Source organism: Sus scrofa, chromosome 16 (assembly GCF_000003025.6).
Source record: "Sus scrofa isolate TJ Tabasco breed Duroc chromosome 16, Sscrofa11.1, whole genome shotgun sequence".
Lineage (NCBI taxonomy): Eukaryota > Metazoa > Chordata > Mammalia > Artiodactyla > Suidae > Sus > Sus scrofa.
Genome location: NC_010458.4, coordinates 33,248,071 through 33,267,089, shown reverse-complemented (window position 1 = coordinate 33,267,089; position 19,019 = coordinate 33,248,071). Strand labels below are relative to the sequence as shown.

The 19,019-nt window shown below is 39.3% G+C and overlaps 1 protein-coding gene across 6 annotated transcripts in view; it reads left to right on the top strand.

The window, feature by feature from the left end:
• ARL15 (ADP ribosylation factor like GTPase 15) overlaps positions 1-19,019 on the top strand; it is a 452,958-nt gene that overhangs the window by 308,459 nt on the left and 125,480 nt on the right. The window lies entirely within an intron of this gene.

Genomic DNA, 19,019 nt, shown 5'->3' with positions numbered 1-19,019 from the left:
GGCTTGAGTTGAATCCCCAGACCAGCACAGTGAGTTAAGGATCCATCGTTGCTGCAATTGTAGTGTAGGTTACAGCTGCTGCTCAGATTCGATCCCTGGTCCCCGGCTGGAAATTGCATATGCTACAGGTGGGGCCAAAAACAAAAACAAACAAACAAAAAGAAACAGAAAAATATATATAGTATAATTATCAAAACCAGGAAATTGACATGGCTATCCTCTTGTGTCATGGCTATCCTATTGTGTCATATCCTCTGTGTCATTCTCTTTTTTGAACCAGTGTAGACTTAGGTAACTACCACTGTAATGAAGATGCCAAACTGTTTCATCAGCACAAAGATCTCCCTCACTTTGCGGTTGCTCCTTTTGGATCACCTTCTGTTTCTCACTATTCATATATTAGGGCTGAAGCCTGCCCTTTTATATTTTGTTTTCTGTTTTATCCTTCTGTTGACATTTTGCCATTTTGTTTTTACTGCCTTCCTTTGGGTTACTTGAACATCGTTGACATTTCCGTTTTTATTTCTCTGTCGTATATTTAAATTATCAATTTGTGTAGCTTTTTTAGTGGTTCACAGTCTGCTGATGTCAACATTTTACTAAATTGAGTGAAATGTAGACACTCTCTCTCTTTCTGTCCCTTTACCCTCCCCATTTGTAATATAACCATCTTCAATATTTCTTCTATTTTTTCCGGCTAATTTCTTTCTGTCGTTCAGATTGGGTAACTCCTACTGTTCAGTCTTCAGATTCTTAGTTTTCCTTCACCTGAGAACATGTTGATTTCGCCTTCATTTCTGAAGGGTATTTTTGCTAGATTACTGTATTCTGGCCTTATAGATCTTTCAACCTTTGAAAAATGTTGTGCCACTTCCTTCTAGCCTCCGTGGTTTCTAACGAAAAATCTGCTGCCATTTAATTTGTTCTTCTCCTGTAGGTAAGGCCTCATTTCTCTTGCTACTTACAAGCTTTTTCTTAGGCTTTATTTTTCAGAAATTCGATTATGGTGTGTCTTAGCATGGATTTCTTTGTGCACATTAACTGGGGTTCTTTCAGCTTCTTAAATCTATAGTTTTATGTCTTTTGCCAAATTTGGAAAATTTTAGCCATAATTCTTAGAAAAAAATCTTCAGCCCTGTCCCCCCTTTTTTCCCTCTATGAAACACCAGTGACACAAATGAGATCTTTTGTTTTTGTCCCACAGATTCCTGAGGCCTTCTTCAGTTTTCGGCCTATGTTTGCTTCATTTTTCAGATTGGGAAATTTCTGTTCTGTCTTTAAGTTTATTGTTTCTTTCCTCTGTTCACCTCCACCCTGCTGTTCACTCTACTTGCTATATTTAAAAAAAAAAAAAATTAGTTTATGAGTCTCCTTGTGGCACAGTGAGTTAAGGACCTGGCATTGCCATTGCAGCAGCTCAGACCACTGCTGTGGCATGGGTTCAATCCCTGGACCAAGAATGTACACATGCCGTGGGCACAGCCAAAAAAAATTTTGTTGTAATTTTCAGTTCTAAAATGTATATTTAGTTCTTCTGTCTTCTGTTTGATGATATTTTTTCATTAGTCTCAAGTGTCTTTATAATTGTTCATTAATGCATTTTTATGGTATCTGATTAAAAATCCTTTTTTGGATCATTCTAACATCTGTGTCATCTTGGTTGTAGTGACTCTTGATTGTATCTTTTCCTTCAACTTGAGATTTTTTCTGGTTCTTGGTAAGACAAGTGATTTTCTATTGAATCTTTGATGCCTTAGCCATTATTTTATAAGACCCTGGATTTTGTTCAGATTTTCTGTTTAGTAGATCTCCTCTGACGCTGCTTGCCTCTTTACTGCTGGATGAAGCTGGAACTCCACATAATTTCCTAGGTCTTTGTTGATGCTTGGGGGTTAGGGATGGGTACCTCATTATTGTTTAGTGGAGGTGGGAGTTCAGGCTTCCCAGGAGATCTCTGCTAATACTACCCTGGCTGGGAAAAGTGGAGATTCCTCCTTCCTGCCCTATATGTGGTCTTTACTGACAGTGCAGGGCTTGGCCTTTTTACTGTAGGGTGGTGGTGAGAGTCCTGACTCCATTAGACCTGCCCCTGCCCCTCGAGAGGGAGGAGGGGCTCCTCAAACCTCTGGTAGAAGTCTAGGTTTCCCATAGAGTCTCCCCTGACCTGGGGAGAGGGGGAGGCACCACTGATTTTTTTTTTTAAAGACTCCTTTTTAGTATTTTAGATGGATGAGTCCAAATAACCTGTAAACTATTGTTACTTTAGATTTTTTTTCAGTTATTTTTTGTTTAGATCTGAAGATCAGTATATATTTAATTTTTGTCAGACTAGCTTTAACAAAGCTCAAAGCTTACATTTTTGACTAGTGTTGTAGCATCACATTTGAGAACTGCTAATTTGCTTTTCAGATGTGAGAAGAAGAGAATAATTGCAAAGTGTGCTGTGGATGAGAGAGTTTAATGCTTTTCTAAGTATTTTGTGAAAAACAGTAAAATTATAAGGCTGTGTTTTTAAAGGAGGTAGACAGTGCTTAAACTCTTACTTGATTCTTCAGTTTATAACAGCCCAGTTAGAAGTAGTTTTTGTTCTAGATTTATGACAGAGTTAATTGCATACATTTGTTTAGGACTATGTTGGCATGAGCAGTAGAAGGTCGTATTCTAATAGCCCATCTCTTTTTCACATTTTGGATCCAGTTAATTATATTTCTGGAATTAGGTATATGTAGATATTCATCTAAATTTGAAATTTGAGAATTTGTGAATACACTCAGAGATTTAGGGAACTTAGTGGTTCAATGGTCCTTATATACTTAACAGTTGTTCAATCTGGTATAAATTGAGGGCCTATTAAGAAAACCTTCCCCGTAATAGTAGATTTATAGGTACAGCACTCTGCAGATGTACCAAACAGTACTTTTAGTTGCTATCAAGACTCTGGTCATTTGCTAAGATAAAGTTTCCAAAAAGTAATAATGGATAGTTTCTTAAAAATAATGAATACCAGGGAATTACTTTAGCCTTATCTCTGAGCAAATGTTAACCTACTAAAATAATACTTCGTTTACTTACCTTTAACATATATGGATGAAGTCATGAATAAAATAACTAGTTAAATGCAAAAGTCTGTTAGATGACAAACGCATATACTTCTCAATTGGATTAAGGACATTATAGCTTAAAAAATTAAAATGTGTATCCTGTGGAGGAATTTTAGAAAGTGTTTTATACTTCATAGTCAGAAAGTCATCCACTTCATAAATAAAATTGATGCAGTTTCCATTAAGTGTAGTAGCAAAGATGCCAGAAGCATTTCACTGACCAAAAACTGTTAAGGAATAATGTCATAGTACCACATTAGTAAAGAATCTGATCTCATTCCTTAATTTAGCCTACATACCTTCTCTTAGAAGTGTGCAAATCATAGAAAAAATCATGTAGGGAAGGAGGATAGATTAATCACTCTGGGTGTTGAGTGCTGTTTTGTTAAATAAAAGAGAGAAACTTTCTTACCATGTTTGTTGCTTCTCTTCACCATCTTACGCCTAGACTTTACGGTTTGTTTAGCTGTGAAGGGATGACAGACTTGGGGGATGGTGAGGGGAGCTTAGTTTTGGAATGTAAATACATGTAGAGCTTGCCTCCTTTTGTTTAGCATCTCTTTAAACTAAGACAAAAAAAATCAGTGAATGAATGAATAGCAGCATGGTGAAATACCTAAATGTTTGAGTTAAAATTTTTGGATGTTTGAAATCCTATTTGGATCCTTTTCCCAGATCACGGCGCATTCATATGCACTCAGCAGGAAACTTCATGGAGATGCACATTTGGCCAGAGGGTCTTTGACGGTGCCTTTTTCTTAACTTGTGCCTTTTCTTCTTTAGAAAAAAGTAATGGCTTAAGTCTGACTGAAGAACAATCTTTTTTGTATGTTCCTTATAAGAATTTACTTATGGTTCACAGATTTTTACCCACCATCTATGTCTGCAATCCCTGGATTTAAAATAGCATATATCCTACTGCAGACTACAGGAAACGCCAAATTAAAGACTTAATGACATACTGCTGAAGAAGACAAAAGGCGACAAATTATAAATCAGTCTCTAAACCTCTAAAGTGAAACTCACAGGGGAAAAAAAAAGTGCATTTGAACCTAATATATATATATTTTCTAATAAGCCTTAGAATTTTGATGCTCATGTGGCAGGTAAACATAGTTGGGATTGAATCCAGATTTTAAAAAAAACAAAAAAACAATGACATGAGAAATGTGCTTCTTCAGAGGATGAACCTAGTTATTACATGGTCATTTCAGCACTTATAGCTTCTATTGTTTTTAAATTCTTTGCCTCTTTTTCTCATTTTAGAATTACTTTGAGGCTCAGTTGTAGTGTCTCTCTGTCTAGGTGTTATAGTGGTGTATTAATTTTCCTCCTCAGGGTTGCCTTAGCCACCCTCAAGCCCATTCCAATTTTTCTTGACTTAAGGAAGTAAGAGTGTCTTTTGTCTCTTGCCGAAGTTCTGGGGAAGGGAGTGAGAACAAGAGGCTCTGGGGGTTAATGGAAGGGTTAGAGAACAGATGGAATGGGAAGGAAAAGGAGGCCTTTTAGAAACTAGTTTTCAAAAGACCCCAGTTACTGCTTCTGGCTCATTTTTCCTTCCTTTTGGGAGGGTTTCTTTCACAAAGGCACTGGGTCCCCCTTAAACTCTAGGAGAACGTGCTCCTTCTGGGTGGTGGTGTGGGAACATGTTTGCAGCTGGTAGTGAAGTTACAATAATTTTAACAAAGACAGTCCCAGCGCCCCACCCTAGATAATTCCAGAGAGAGCTGTGTTTGGTCCTGGAGGTGAGACAGCTCTGTGCTGAGCCTCTTGTCCGGAAGAGAGGCTCACAGATGTGTGTGTGTCAAGCTGAAATGCCAGGGCACACTCAAACCTCTTTCCATTGTCTTGGCAGTTCATTTAAAATTAATAACAAGACAAAACACAACCTGGACAAGGCACACAAGCTTGCATGCGAGTGAACACACACACCCCATTTGGGGAAGATACATCAAGCCTAAGCTCTCCCTGGTGCACCAGGATGTGCTTCTAAGGCCAAATGCATTGATAAAAATACCGCACTCATTACTGTCCTCCTTGTTGTTACGTTGTTTCCATTCCAGCAGAGAGCTAGCTGCAACACAGTTCACTTTCTGTGCTGTTGCCTTCATTTATCCTTGGTCTGCAGTCCTTTAAGGGGTTGATTCTTCCAGCGGAAAAATGGAGCTCTTCCTTCTAAAGAATCTGTTTTTAACTAGGGAGGGAGATGGAGTTCCCTGGTGGCACAGCAGGTCATGGATCCAGCATTGTCAGTGCTGTGGTATAGGTTTGATCCCTGGTCCGGGAACTGCCACATGCTGCAGGTATGGCCAAAAACAAACAAAAAATGAATAAATAAAAACAAACCAAGGGAAAGAGAGATAGAAGGCAATAAATGCAAAATATTTTGGAATATATTTTGAGAAGATAGTTTAGTAGATATTAAAAGACGTGATTCATCAGAGAAATAGGGAGAAAATATTCTGTAGGTAAAGCATAACATAAAGAGGTTAACCAAAACAATGACATGTGAAAATGAGATCACAGTTGAGTGCGGTCTGTCACACAGGACTGAGAGCCTGGATTTTATTGTGTTTGCAGCTCTCCTAGAGATTACTTGACGCAGGAGGGGAGCTGGAGTTAAAGGCTAGGTGGCAGAACAGCTAAATAATTTGTGAGCCAAAGCACCATGAGAATGTGAGGTCTTTTGTTCAAAAATGAAGAATCTCGAAAGAGCAGTGGCAGGTCCTTAAACCAAGCACAGGACCTTCTCACTCAGGGCAGGGCCTGCCCTACCTGCAGAGGTGGCACCCCGGGAGGCCAGCCCTGTGGGGAAGGTGGTCAGTCATTCTCAGGGTCTGACACTTGTCCCCTGACCTTAGGTATCACTGCTCCTCATCCACCACCTGCTTGCTATAGACTTGGAAGAAGCTCAAAGAAAACAAGATACGTATGTTATATATACACAGATCCCAAGTTTTTTCCCCTCTAAATTAGTAAAAATTAAGATTTTGGTAAGAATTGAGGGAAAACAATGTGCTTTTAACCATCTGGATTTTTTACCAGGTCCATTATAAAATGACTACCGCTTCATTGTTAAAAAGTCTCCCAACTAAAATTCTGTGATTCTTATATCCATCATCATTTACATGAAGATGTATAATCTAAAATCCTTTTCAATGTTTCGCTTAATAAAGGTAACTCATATATGGATGTGAGGGAGATACTTAAAAAATATTTAGTGTTGAATAAAATACTTTCAGTTAAGTTTATGGCTTATGCATTTGTAACTTGGGAAATGGGTTAGATTTCCTTTAATTAGTTTTCAGAACTAATGGAGATATCTCAAAGCTGAATGAAGGAAATTAAGAAAAAAAATGAGATATTTTAAAACTTACCTTCTTTTAGGCTGGGTGCAATGCCACCAGTGAGTATTCATGCAAGCCCTCAACCATTTGAGGCAAGAGTTAATCACTGTTTTTAGGGGTATGAAGGGAAGTGACCAAGTAAGAGTCAATGAACTGAAATCAAAGCAGAAGAAACTTCAGCTGGATGCTTAGAAGCATAGAACCCCCAGAACAGTAAATAGCATTATGAGATATGTAGGCAAGTTATAAAATCCTCATTTCTGGAAGTTTTCAACATTTGCTTACATAGAGAGAAGAGTATCTTCTCTCGTGTATCTTCCAAAGCTAAGATTTGCACTGAAATAGTACAAGATGTAAAAGGATTTTGTAATGTATGCATGTCATTTTAGGTGCACATAGAAATAGCATATTTTAAGTGCATGGGTTTTTTAATACAAAATTATGGTATTTTTTCCATAGCCCTCTCAAAATACTACTTTAAATTACAGTATCTAGGGAGTTCCTGCTGTGGCACAGTGGGTTAAGAGTCCCCCTACAGTGGCTTGGATTCTATCCCCAGCCAACACAGTGGGTTAAAGGATCTGGTGTTGCAGCAGCTGCAGTGTAAGTTGCAGCTGTGGCTCGGATTCAGTCCCTGGCCCAGCAACTTCCATGCGCCATAGGTGTGGCCATAGGAAAAAAAAATTACAATATCTGGTCCAGTCTATAGTTACTCCTTTAAGACCACAACAAAAGCAAAGAGTTTACTACTGTTACCTTAACTGCCTGTGGTGGAATAACTGCATTCAAGCTTCCTTTCCCAAATTCTCAAAGCAAGTCTTTTAACTTCCATGTCTTAGGTTGTCGTAGGTTAAATAATTTCATACAAATGAGGTTGAAAATGGGGCTAATGAGATTGCTCATTCCTACTGTCTTTCTAAGCAACACTCATGAAAAATAATATTTCAAGTACTTACAACTTCTGGGGGGGGTCTTTATTTTTTAAAAATCTCTTTTCTTACAAGAAAAGAAACATGGTCATTTTTTTAAAGTGTACCTATGGCAGAAATAGGTCATATAGAGAATGGAAGTTCCCTATAACCCAACTTCCTTATGGTAATAATGGCGAAGTTTGGTGAAACATTTGAATTTTACATTTCTATGATCTGTAAAGCTACAATCTGTTAACTCTGGAGTATCGAATCCACAGTCTCTATTTCTGCAGGTTGGATATCTTATATGACAGCTTTTGCTTGAGACCACGTTTCCTTTTGAACTAGAGACCTGATCTTGTGTGGTTCGCTCTGTGGTTTTTCAACCCTTTACGTAGGCATTTGTCATGTGATTTGACCTTTTATAGGGTCTCTAGGATTTCTTAGTATGAACCACAGATTTTGTTGGAGCTAATTTTTTTTTTTTTTTCTGATTCTATGGAATTGTTTTAGGGATCAGATCAATAGAATACTATTTGAGGTGATTCCTTCAGAGACCAGTGCCTTTTTTTGATGTCCTGAGTGTGTAGACAGTCTTGGGTCTTACATGGGTTATTTTTGCTTAGCTTATTCAGAGCCAGATCTGGTGAATGTATTTAATTACGTTGGCTCTCTCCCAGACTGAGTCAAAGATAAGGCAAAATTTATCAGGTATTGAGGCTGATTTTCTTGTATGTCTTACCAACGGACATACTTGTAGGTGTTTCCAATGGGAGAATATTTTTTAATGGAAAATAATATTTAATCGTGACAGTATCAATTGAAATAGTGCCTATTTGAGAATTTTTTAAGGCACTCTTTTTGAAGTCTTAAATGTATAGTTCTTTTGGTGAAAAATCAGCCTTGTGATAAGAGTTTCTCATTGCTTTCACACTCATAAAGTAAGTGATAAATATAAGGTGATGATTATTGTTTCTCTGCATGGATCATTTATTGACAAGTCTCTCTGGGCTAATTTTTAGTCACGGGGAGTCTCTCCTTCAGGAAGAAATGAGGTGGGACAGTGTTTTGAGCTTTTCTGGAGGGCTTTCCTTTTACTCCAGGTCTTCGAAAAGGATGCAAATCACTTCAAAACCGTCATCACTCTCCCTGCCTTTGTGGCCTCATGTGTTTGTCCTAATCTCCCCCCCTCCCCTTCTTTTTTTGTTTTGTTTTTTTCCTCTGTAAAGGGAAAGTAAAGAGAATCTGCAGTCGGCCCTCCCCTCCCTTTCTCTCCCCTACCCTAGAGGGTGGGCTGAGAAATAAGGAAGAACCTTCAATCCTGCCCTTTGTTAGGAACTCTGATGACTAAAACTGTTGGAACACAGCTAAAATGAGTTTTGGAGGCTTTCCCTACTTCCCCTGCCTGCCATTTCCACGGATTACTGAGGATTGGCTCTGTTGCCAAACAAGGCTGATATTGAGCCTCAAATTTTGATCCATTTTTCATCAAGTTTGCAAGATTTAGTAGTAAAGAAATTACTGCTCTTATAGCAAATGTCAACTTCATGCATGCTGCATTCCATCTCTTGGGCTGCAGGCAAAGCAGTTTATGCAGAAGGTCCATAGCCCATTGGCTTGTAAGCAGTAATGCCAGCAGCAACAAGAGAGCTATCATTTTTGACCTGAAACAGTTACCCAGCAAATACAATACAAAGCCTTAAGTTTTATTTCCTTAGAATGCAGGACACTGCATAACAAATACATTAGTGATGGTGAAGTAATACACTTTTAATCTGTGTTTGAAAATAAAATAAATAATAAAATCTATGTTTGAAATGGATAAAAGTGAACGTGAGAAATTTACAGCCTTTATGGAAAGCCGATGACTGGAAATTTTAGGTTGATTGGTGGAAGAAAATGAGGGCAACAGACTTTTGTAAGTTACTTGGTCTAAAGTTCATGCTTCTGGCTTCTCCCAAGTGTTCAACAAGTTGAAAGCAATTTTGTGCTCAGGCAACTTAACAATGATGGAGAACAAAAGAGAACTTGCATTTAAAATATCAAGGATTTGAGAGGTTTCAGATATATGTGCCTGTATATAAATAATATGAAGCACCTTTTATGTTTAACAAATTTTGATATGTTTTATTTATATCGAAACATGAATGCACTTGCCAGGATAGAGTAATGAAAACGATCGGACCATTTCCTGAAACTTCAAATAACTTCTATAGAAATAATTTCTAATGTTTCGTTCTCTTGCATTGAAATAAATTGTTTTCTAAACCTCCAATCAGCCACAAACAGCACTGAAATGACAACATCAAAATACATAGCGGCGATGCTAAATTACTTCTAATCGATGAGGACATTTTTATTTTATAAATATAAGCTTTCAGCATTGTAATCTAGGGGAGGAAAGAAGACTAAAACGTTAAAAGAAGAATTCTCTGGAGCAGTTTACAAACATTTGGGGGAAATGGAAAACAACGATGAAGCACAGGGACTGGTAAAAGGTTTCAGAGTTACTCTTGTTCACATGACAGAGCAGCAGTCAAAATACACCCCTGTGATTTGTTGCATCTGGTAGAAATGCTGCAGTAGCTAAAGGGACGATCTCTGGCTTTGGGGAAGAAATGAGTAAACAAGACAGTGTAAAGAGAAAACCCTGGTTAGTAATCAGAGGCCACATTCTCCAGCCCCTAAAACAAGTTTTAGCTTTGGATCGTGCCAGAAAGAGAGAGGTCAAAAAAACGTCTGAGAGAACTTTTGTTATGAAGGGTGTTTGTTTTGTATTTTTAAAAATCTGGATGACATGGCCCAGTGCTCTGGGTGCAAAGGTTAGAGCCATCCATGCAGTTTTAATAATCCATTTATCAGCAGTGATCCATTAGCTCCTAATTGAATGAATTTAAAAATGTACTTCACGTAACACGTTTCACTGCCCACTGGATGTTTAGCAGGATGCACCTTGTTTTCCTCAGATACCTTCTCACTGTTCCTGTGTTTAGGGGGTTACTCATCTCTCTCTTATATGAAGTGTTTGAAATGCTTATGTGCCCAGAGGTCTCTTGGCATTTAAACTGGTTTCTCAACATTTAAAAAAAAAAAGTTTCTGTGTTATAGAAGTTATTTAGCTCCTCTGATACATAGGGCTATGTCAGTTGCAGGGCTGTCAAACAGCTGCTTTTGGACACAGAACTAAAGCAGGAGGCCAGGCTCACCACTTTTCTGGGACACACTGGGGTCCTGAAAGCTGGGTCTCCTACAGAATTTAACCCCCTCTCTCCTGAGCCTGACGGTATTTCCGTGTAATCTGCACTTCCTCTTCCAGCTAGGAAAGGTAGGCAAGATCCCCAACATTGCCAGTTGCCTTTGATTTGAAACAATCTGAAGGAATAGAGGACTCTGGCTGATGGATCTTCTTTTGGCTCATATATGTGTTTCTCAGAAGGAATGTTCATGAGAAAAGCGGCAATATTTTGCCTCAATGCTAATAAAATTTTCTAATATCCTTTTCCAGAATTCTAAAGATTGAACATATATATATATATATATTTTTTTTTTTTTTTGGTCTTTTTGCTATTTCTTGGGCCGCTCCCACGGCATATGGAGGTTCCCAGGCTAGGGGTCGAATCGAAGCTATAGCCTCCAGCCTACGCCAGAGCCACAGCAAAGCGGGATCCGAGCCACATCTGCAACCTACACCACAGCTCACAGCAACACCGATCGTTAACCCACTGAGCAAGGGCAGGGACCGAACCCGCAACCTCATGGTTCCTAGTCGGATTCGTTAACCACTGAGCCATGACGGGAACTCCTGAACATGTTTTTTAAAAATAGTAACTTGAGTGTAAGACATATAAAATGAGAAATCATCATGTTATGCCCGTATTTAAAAAGTAAAAGTTGGAGTTCCCGTCGTGACGCAGTGGTTAACCAACCTGACTAGGAACCATGAGGTTGCAGGTTCTGTCCCTGGTCTTGCTCAGTGGGTTAAGCATCTAGCATTGCCGTGAGCTGTGGTGTAGGTGGCAGATTCGGCTCGGATCCCGAGTTGCTGTGGCTCTGGCATAGGCCAGCGGCTACAGCTCTGATTCGACCCCTAGCCTGGGAACCTCCCTATGCCACGAGTGTGGCCTAGGAAAGGCAAAAAAAGACAAAAAAATAAAAATAAAAAATGAAAAAGTAAACACACACTCACACACACAAACCTGCTAATAACATACCAAAAAGTAACCCTTACCTTTTTTTCCTTTCAAAACTTCAGGGTAAAAATATTTCGTCTTTAAGCCAGGATCAAATGTCACTTTAGAGGGTATGAAAAGCTAAGATGAAGAGGGAGAAAATTTGTTGAATGATAATTTGAATAAGATGAATATATTCAAGGATAGTAAAGAAATTGGCCAAGTTTATCTGTCTTGAAACCTGCAAGTACATTACAGAAGTATATAAGATTATCTAAGAGCCCAAAGTGGACCAGTATTTTAACAGAATTGTGACCTGGAAACTACAGACCTGAGTTGAACTTCTCTTTCCGAAAAAAGGAATTTTTAAGAAATCAGCCTTAAAACACTCAGAACAGATGAAATCAAGCAATGCAAAAACAGCCCTAATTAGACATCTGATTTTCAGAAGGGTAAAATTTTATCTCATTTAACTTTTGAATGGGCAACGCACTCACCTGGTAAAAAATTCAAAAGGCACGAAAGGGCACGCTCCTCACGTCACAGACAGTGACAGTCTCATTTTATGTAAGTTTAGGTGAGATAAATGATCCCATTTTATGAAATTAATAAATGTTATTCGTCTTGCCTGAACAAGCTTTTTTGATTCAGTTCTGCACAAAATATTAACTAAAATAGGAACAGTATGTTCTCGATCTCTGTTTTTCAAGCTGTTGGTTACAAAGTGATTAGGGAGTCATGTAAAGACTTTTATGCTTTTTGTGTTAAAAAAGAGACTAAACTGAATAGAAACTATCAAAATGTGTTGTGATAAGAAAACACTGTAAACATTTTTTCTCGTTATTCATGTGTATTCATGTGCTGGGCCTCAGGATCAAAAGTACTTCTTAATGTGAATCATGATCAAAAACCTTTTAAATCCATAGTTTTGCTTTATTTCAATATTTCTGAAATGGTTCTTCAGACACTTCTGAGTACAAAACTACTTACAGATTCCTATTTAGGGGTATATCTGTGAAATGGTACCTCAGTTTTAACTCAGAAGCAATTATGGCCACAATTATGAGAGAGAGCATGAACACTAAGCCCATTGGTGGCACCAGACTTCTGGATTCAGCAGCCTCTAAATGTAAAGGGTTGCATGTATTTGGGAGGCTGTGTTCTAGATCAGTCAATGAAATCGTCTTAAAAATGGTACGGCAGGAGTTCCCGTCGTGGCGCAGTGGTTAACGAATGCAACTAGGAACCATGAGGTTGCAGGTTCGATCCTTGGCCTTGCTCAGTGGGCTAAGGATCTGGCGTTGCCATGAGCTGTGGTTTAGGTTGCAGACGCGGCTTGGAGCTGGTGTTGCTGTGGCTCTGGCATAGGCCAGTGGCTACAGCTCCGATTCGACCCCTAGCCTGGGAAACTCCATATGCTGCGGGAGCGGCCTAAGAAATGGCAAAAAGACCAAAAAAAAAAAAAAAAAAAAGGTAAGGCAGAAATGAGGAAGGTCCATTATGTGCTCTACCATGAGATGAATTTGACAGAAAACAATCTGGGGTCAACCTGGATCCTGTGAACAATTTAGCTCTTTGAGTCTTTGCAAACTGAAGACAATGACGAAAGGGCAAAGAGCATTGGATACCAGATGCATAACAGGACATGCATTACCTCTGTTACTACCTAAGTGTGGCATCCCGTCGTTAGCCTTATGGAGGCTCTCTTTCAATGTTTGTTTCAAAAACAAACCTACATTAGAAATAAAAACTTGGAGTCCCCACTGTGGCACAGCAGGTTAAGGATCCCGTGTTGTCTCTGCAGTGGCTCTGGTTGGTACACAGGCACGAGTTCAATCCCTGGCCCAGTACAGTGGGTTAAGGATCCTGTGTTACCACTACTGTGGCTTGAATTTGATCCCTGGCCTGAGAACTTTCCATATGCCACAGGTTCAGCCAAAAAGAAGAAGGAGAAGAAAAATAAAAACTAGAGAGTGAACACTTGTTTCTCAGGGTTGTCGTGAAGGTTAAATTAGCAGAAGACATTGCACTCTTACCAGCCCAATGCAGGCCCTCAATAAAATGTGAATTTCTTTTTTTCTGTATGTGAACTCACAGAGACAAATGTCAGGCATAACCTGTTCTACAAACACACAGAGATACAGATGCACACCCACATGCAGAATTTTAATACCCAGCAACATTTATTGAATGTCCTCTAAAGTGCTACTGAACTCTTTTGAAATAATTTATCAGTAAGGACAAATAATGACTGTGTCAGACAGGCGATGATACATGAGTCGTTAACAGCCTGAGCCCTGGCGCTTTGCCTCTCAGGCCACTGGGCAAGTTTATTTAGCCTCACTCGTCCTCAGTTTCTTTATCTGTAACATGGTGATAGTAATAAAACTACTCTATAGGTTTTTATGACTGTGAGTTTGAAATGAATAAATGTACATAAAATGCTAAGAATGTTGCCAACACTAGGCAAAGTTAGTTTTTTGTATCCCGTAAGGGTACCAAGAGGATGGCAAGGAAGCGTGATCCGTGGGTTACTGAAGGAAGCTTGTCTGGGAAGGTACAAAAGGGAGAGAGACTTTGAGGCGAAAGAAAGACTAGCAGAAGATGGGAGATTTTTATTCACACTTGTTTATATTGCTTATCAATTCATTTTGAAATCCCCCTTTCCATTTTTAGATCTAGACGTCTGTATGTTTCCTATATTTAAGGTTATTGGCTGACACAGTTGCGTTTCTGGAAGCTTTTTGTATTTGTTTTCTGTTCCTTTAATGAAATACTCTCATTTGCTGCTTTTTTTTTTTTTTTTTTTTTTTTAAGGGAAAGGGGACACAATAAAGATGTTTCTGAAATATAGACGTTTAGTTCCAGGCCAGAGGCAATATATGTGTTCTGACTGACATGCTGGTCTCTTTAGGATAGAATATAAACATCACAGGTGAATTCTTTGGCAGCTTAAACCTGTTTCCATAGCTCAGGAATTGTTTGGGGGAAAACAGTTTGATTTTGAAGAAAATTTTCAAAATTCTCAGGCAAGACCTTCAGCACAGTCATGGATCTTCATATGCATATTCTTTTTAAAATCCCTGTGTATTAAAATCCACACTATTGAAATATCAGACTCATGCACATGACCAATTTAATGATGGTGGGGGTTGGGACATGTAGGTGACTATGGTGTGGCCATCTCCTAGGTGCGTTTTTCTAGAATTTGAAGCGCAGAGATATTCATTCAGCTTCATTCAGTTATGTATAGTTATTCCCTTCTTCTGCTCCCATAAGTCTTCAATTATGAAAATCATACATCCCACCCACCCCTCTCCCCTGCCACCATGGGGCTTTGCATTCGTAACTTCCAAAAGGAACGAACTGCATCCTGAGTTACCTGGAGCTCATTTGCCCATTCAAACCCATGCCTTCTGTCAGAGTGCTTCAGGTAGAAACCCAGAGTTTTTACAGATTAAGTCTGTTCCAGAAACAGGGCATTTCCCTTGACTCCTTTTAGTGCCAGTCCAATATGTTCAGTTTACGTTGAGCCCAGAAAACGACTATCGGAGGCCTGATTGAAGACCTCTCTTTGGTCTCTTACAAAGCAGTATCTGACCAGTTAGTTAAAACTGAGAAAGATACCCAGAATCATTGAGTAAGAGCATAATTAGAAACTCGGAAACATATATTCCAGAACCACAAGAAGAGACCTGTGATGCAGAGCTTGTCAACTTTGTTGAAGAAATTTGCAAATATATGCATCTGTTAGTGATCAGTGTCCTGACTTAATAGGCAAGTTTAAAATTACTGATTACGCTGATGTGCTTCTGATTTCTTTTTGCAAAACAGATGAGTAGTTTTTATTCCAAAATTTGTTCCAAATCCAATTTTTTGGCAATGGTGCTGGGTTTAGTCACAGTGTGAATAAAGTATGCTCCCCGTGTCTTGATTACTCTGCCTAAAATATCTCAACACAGTGTACATTTAGTCCTTCTTAGATTATTATAACTAATGTTAAACATCAACAGCTTCTTATTTGACACTAATGAAAATGTTGTAACTGAGACTCTTATTACCCTTATGACACCTCCCCAAATTCAAATTCATCTTGTCAATTTCCCACTGTTTTGAATACCAAATACCTCTGCTGTTATTCTTCCTACTTCACTTCCTTTGCCCCTCAATCATTGCTTTTCGGTTGTATGTCCTTCCATTAGTATTTAGAGGACAACTGATGTCTCCCCTTCATCTTTGAATAAAGGACATCATTATTAAATTGGCTTTTGCTGTATTCCATGTGTGTCCTGGATCTCCCTCCCCTTTTAGTAGCCAAGGACACATTTCTGAATTCTTTATCTCTCTGCTTGCCAAAATGGGAAAAAGAAAATTGTTAAACCTGGAGTCTTGCAAGACACTTAACCAATTTAATTCATATTTTTCATATAAGTGACTTGTTATCATCCAGTGACTCCAGCCACGGAAACTGTGAGTATATGAGTTGTTTGCTCCTTGTGGTAGGAGCTATCTTGGGTATAGTTATCTGTAATGAACTTGAATCATAGGATATAAATCATATCCTTATAAAGAGCCTTAAATGAGCCAGCATGAGAATCCAGCAATAGTACAAGGTGTAACAGTGCTAGGAATCTGAGCTGGAAACTTGACCTCCGTTCCTTGCCTCTGGACCGCCAGAGGCTGGTAGTTACATTTGCTCCCCCTGAGAGATAAGCATTTGGGGATGTTCCCTCAGCCATTTGTTGTCTCAAATTAAGCATTGCAGCATTCAACCCTTAGGAAAAGTCAGTTGCCATGTTTTGGAATCTTAGATGCTGAAACAGTAAACTTTCAAAAAATGCTTTGATGCTCAGATTTAACAAAAAGTTGAAAGGAGGTAAAGCCCTTAAAAACAAACCTAATACCCTGCCACTTATCATTGCCTTATTAATACGAAGCATTTTTTCTTACAAGCAAATAAGGGCGAAGTCATTATTTTTGTAGCCTTTCATAGAAAGAGGAGGTTGGTACGTTCTGGGAACCACATAGATTTTATAATTTAGACAACATGTAGTTGTGTCGTCATGGAAAAGTTAAGAATTATCTAATTGGGTTGGTGTGTTGACTTTACAAATAAGAATCAAGTACCTCAGGAGTTCTCTTGTGGTGCCACATGTTAAGAATCCTGCATTGTCACTGCAGCTGCTCAGGTTTGATCCCTGGCCTGGAAACTTCCACATGCCTCAGGCACGGCCAAAAAAAAAAAAAAAAAAAAAGAAAGAAAAAATCAAGTACCTTCAGTGTCCTTAGCACCATATTAGGTCCTTGGATAGGAGGAGCTTGTGATACAGAGATGAAAAAGATAGAGGCTCTCCCCTCAAAGGTGCAAATGACTTGTTAAGGTCCACAGTGCAAAGAAATGCATAATGGGGAGGGTGGAGTGCTGAGTGGAAGGCCCAGACACACAAAACCCATGTGGGAGCAAAAGGTGATAGGCCGGACCGTAATTTGCATAATTTGCAGGGCCCAGTGGAAAGGCAGATCCCTTTGTTCAAAAAGTGAACCAAATAAGTCCTTTTAAAAGTACTAAAGCTTTTTCCTTTCTTCCAAGTATCTCCCCAGTTCATGCACTTGATCCATTGCTCCATCACACTTCATGCACGAAACACAAGTTCAAAGGTAAAATTAAGAAATTAAGAATTTCGAGAAGTTCCTGCTGTGTTGCAGCAGGTTAAGGATTCAGCATGGCCACAGCTGTGACTTCAGTACAAGCTAAGGCTCAGATTCAGTCCCCAGCCCAGGAACTTTCGTGTGCCATAGGTGTGTCCCACCCAAAAGAAAAAGAATTTTCAAGATGGTGACAACAGAACATTCAGCTAAGCACTGAGTGCTTCTGAGCCTGGGCCCCTTTTGACAGCAGGGCCATGGACAGCTACACAGGTCACATGCCCACAAAACCCACTCTGGATATCTGAAGATGATGAGGTCTGCTATGTCAACACTAAACGCCTGTCCAAGGAAGGGTTTATCGACAGAAACTGAAATATGTTTATACAGTGGGAGTTCCTTGTGGTACAGCAGGTTAAGGATCTTGACCTGTCACTGCAGTGGCTCTGGTTGATACCTATGTTTATCAAGACAGATATGTTTGGGTAAGAATATGCTTTATGTTTCCTTGGTTGTAAGTAGGCAGGGGAGTTTTTGTTTTCTACATGGCAGGAGAAAGAATAGGCTGTGAATGACTTAGAGGGAGTAGCCAACTTGGAGAAGGCGATGGTGGTGTGTACTGAGGGAAGGACTGAGTCATTTGTTGAGCTTGGGCTGTAGGACTTGCCATCTAGAATCTTGGCATAGGGAAATAGGGCAGCCATTCCTAGACTTTTTTCCTAGTGGATTGATTTTCTTTTAAAATGGAAAATATGTTATCTTTGGTTTCGCTTTAGAGGAGCAATTAACCAGAAGGAAAAAGTGACTAGTCAGATCCCAGCATAGTCTCTCCCAGGTAGGATCTGGGCTATAGTAGCATCCAGGTCTTGGCATGGCTTCTTGCCTGCAGTGCAGCTTGGAACTGGTTTTAAGTCGCTGCTCTCCCGCTTCTTAGCTGGATGCATTTGTGACTAGTGTTGAACCTCTCTGAGTCTCTTTCACTTATTTTTTTATTTTATTTTTTTGTCTTTTTGCCATTTCTTGGGCCGCTCCCTCGGCATATGGAGATTCCCAGGCTAGGGGTCCAATCGGAGCTGTAGCCGCCGGCCTATGCCAGAGCCATAGCAACTCGGGATCCGAGCTGCGTCTGCAACCTACAACACAGCTCATGGCAATGCTGGATCGTTAACCCACTGAGTAAGACCAGGGATTGAACCCACAACCTCATGGTTCCTAGTCGGATTCGTTAACCACTGCACCACGATGGGAACTCCTCTTTCACTTTTATGTAAACTAAGAATGACCGTTGGACTAGCCTTATAGAGCTAGGAGGATTAAATGAATTAATATAAGAAAATGAACTAGTACATGTAAAATAAGTTCATACACACAGTTTCATGTATGTATGTACATTCACATATGTGTGTCTTATATATTACAGATGCTGGAAATAATATCTATTTCGTTCTGCTTATAGCTGCTGCCACTTTCAGCTAACCTTCCCAACATCACTTAAGAGGAATAATACTCATCTTTAAATAAATTAACTCCTGCATCTGTGTAATTTATAGCCCACAACTTTGAGTGGTTCATGTGAGAGGCAATTCAGTCACCTATCACTTCAAATCTACACTTCAGACTTCGGTTCAAGGGATGCGTGTGAAACCCATCTGCTTATCTTTTTTTTTTTTTTTTTTTTAACCCAAGATGTTTTCAAATTTATTGCACATCTTCTTATATCAGCCCCTTGCTTTTCCTCAGTTTTACTTTCAGAGGGGAATCATTTATCTTTTTCAGTAACAGCAGACTGACCCCCCCGCAATGCACCCCAGTTGTAGTGAGGACCCACCCAGCCACTATCGCAGG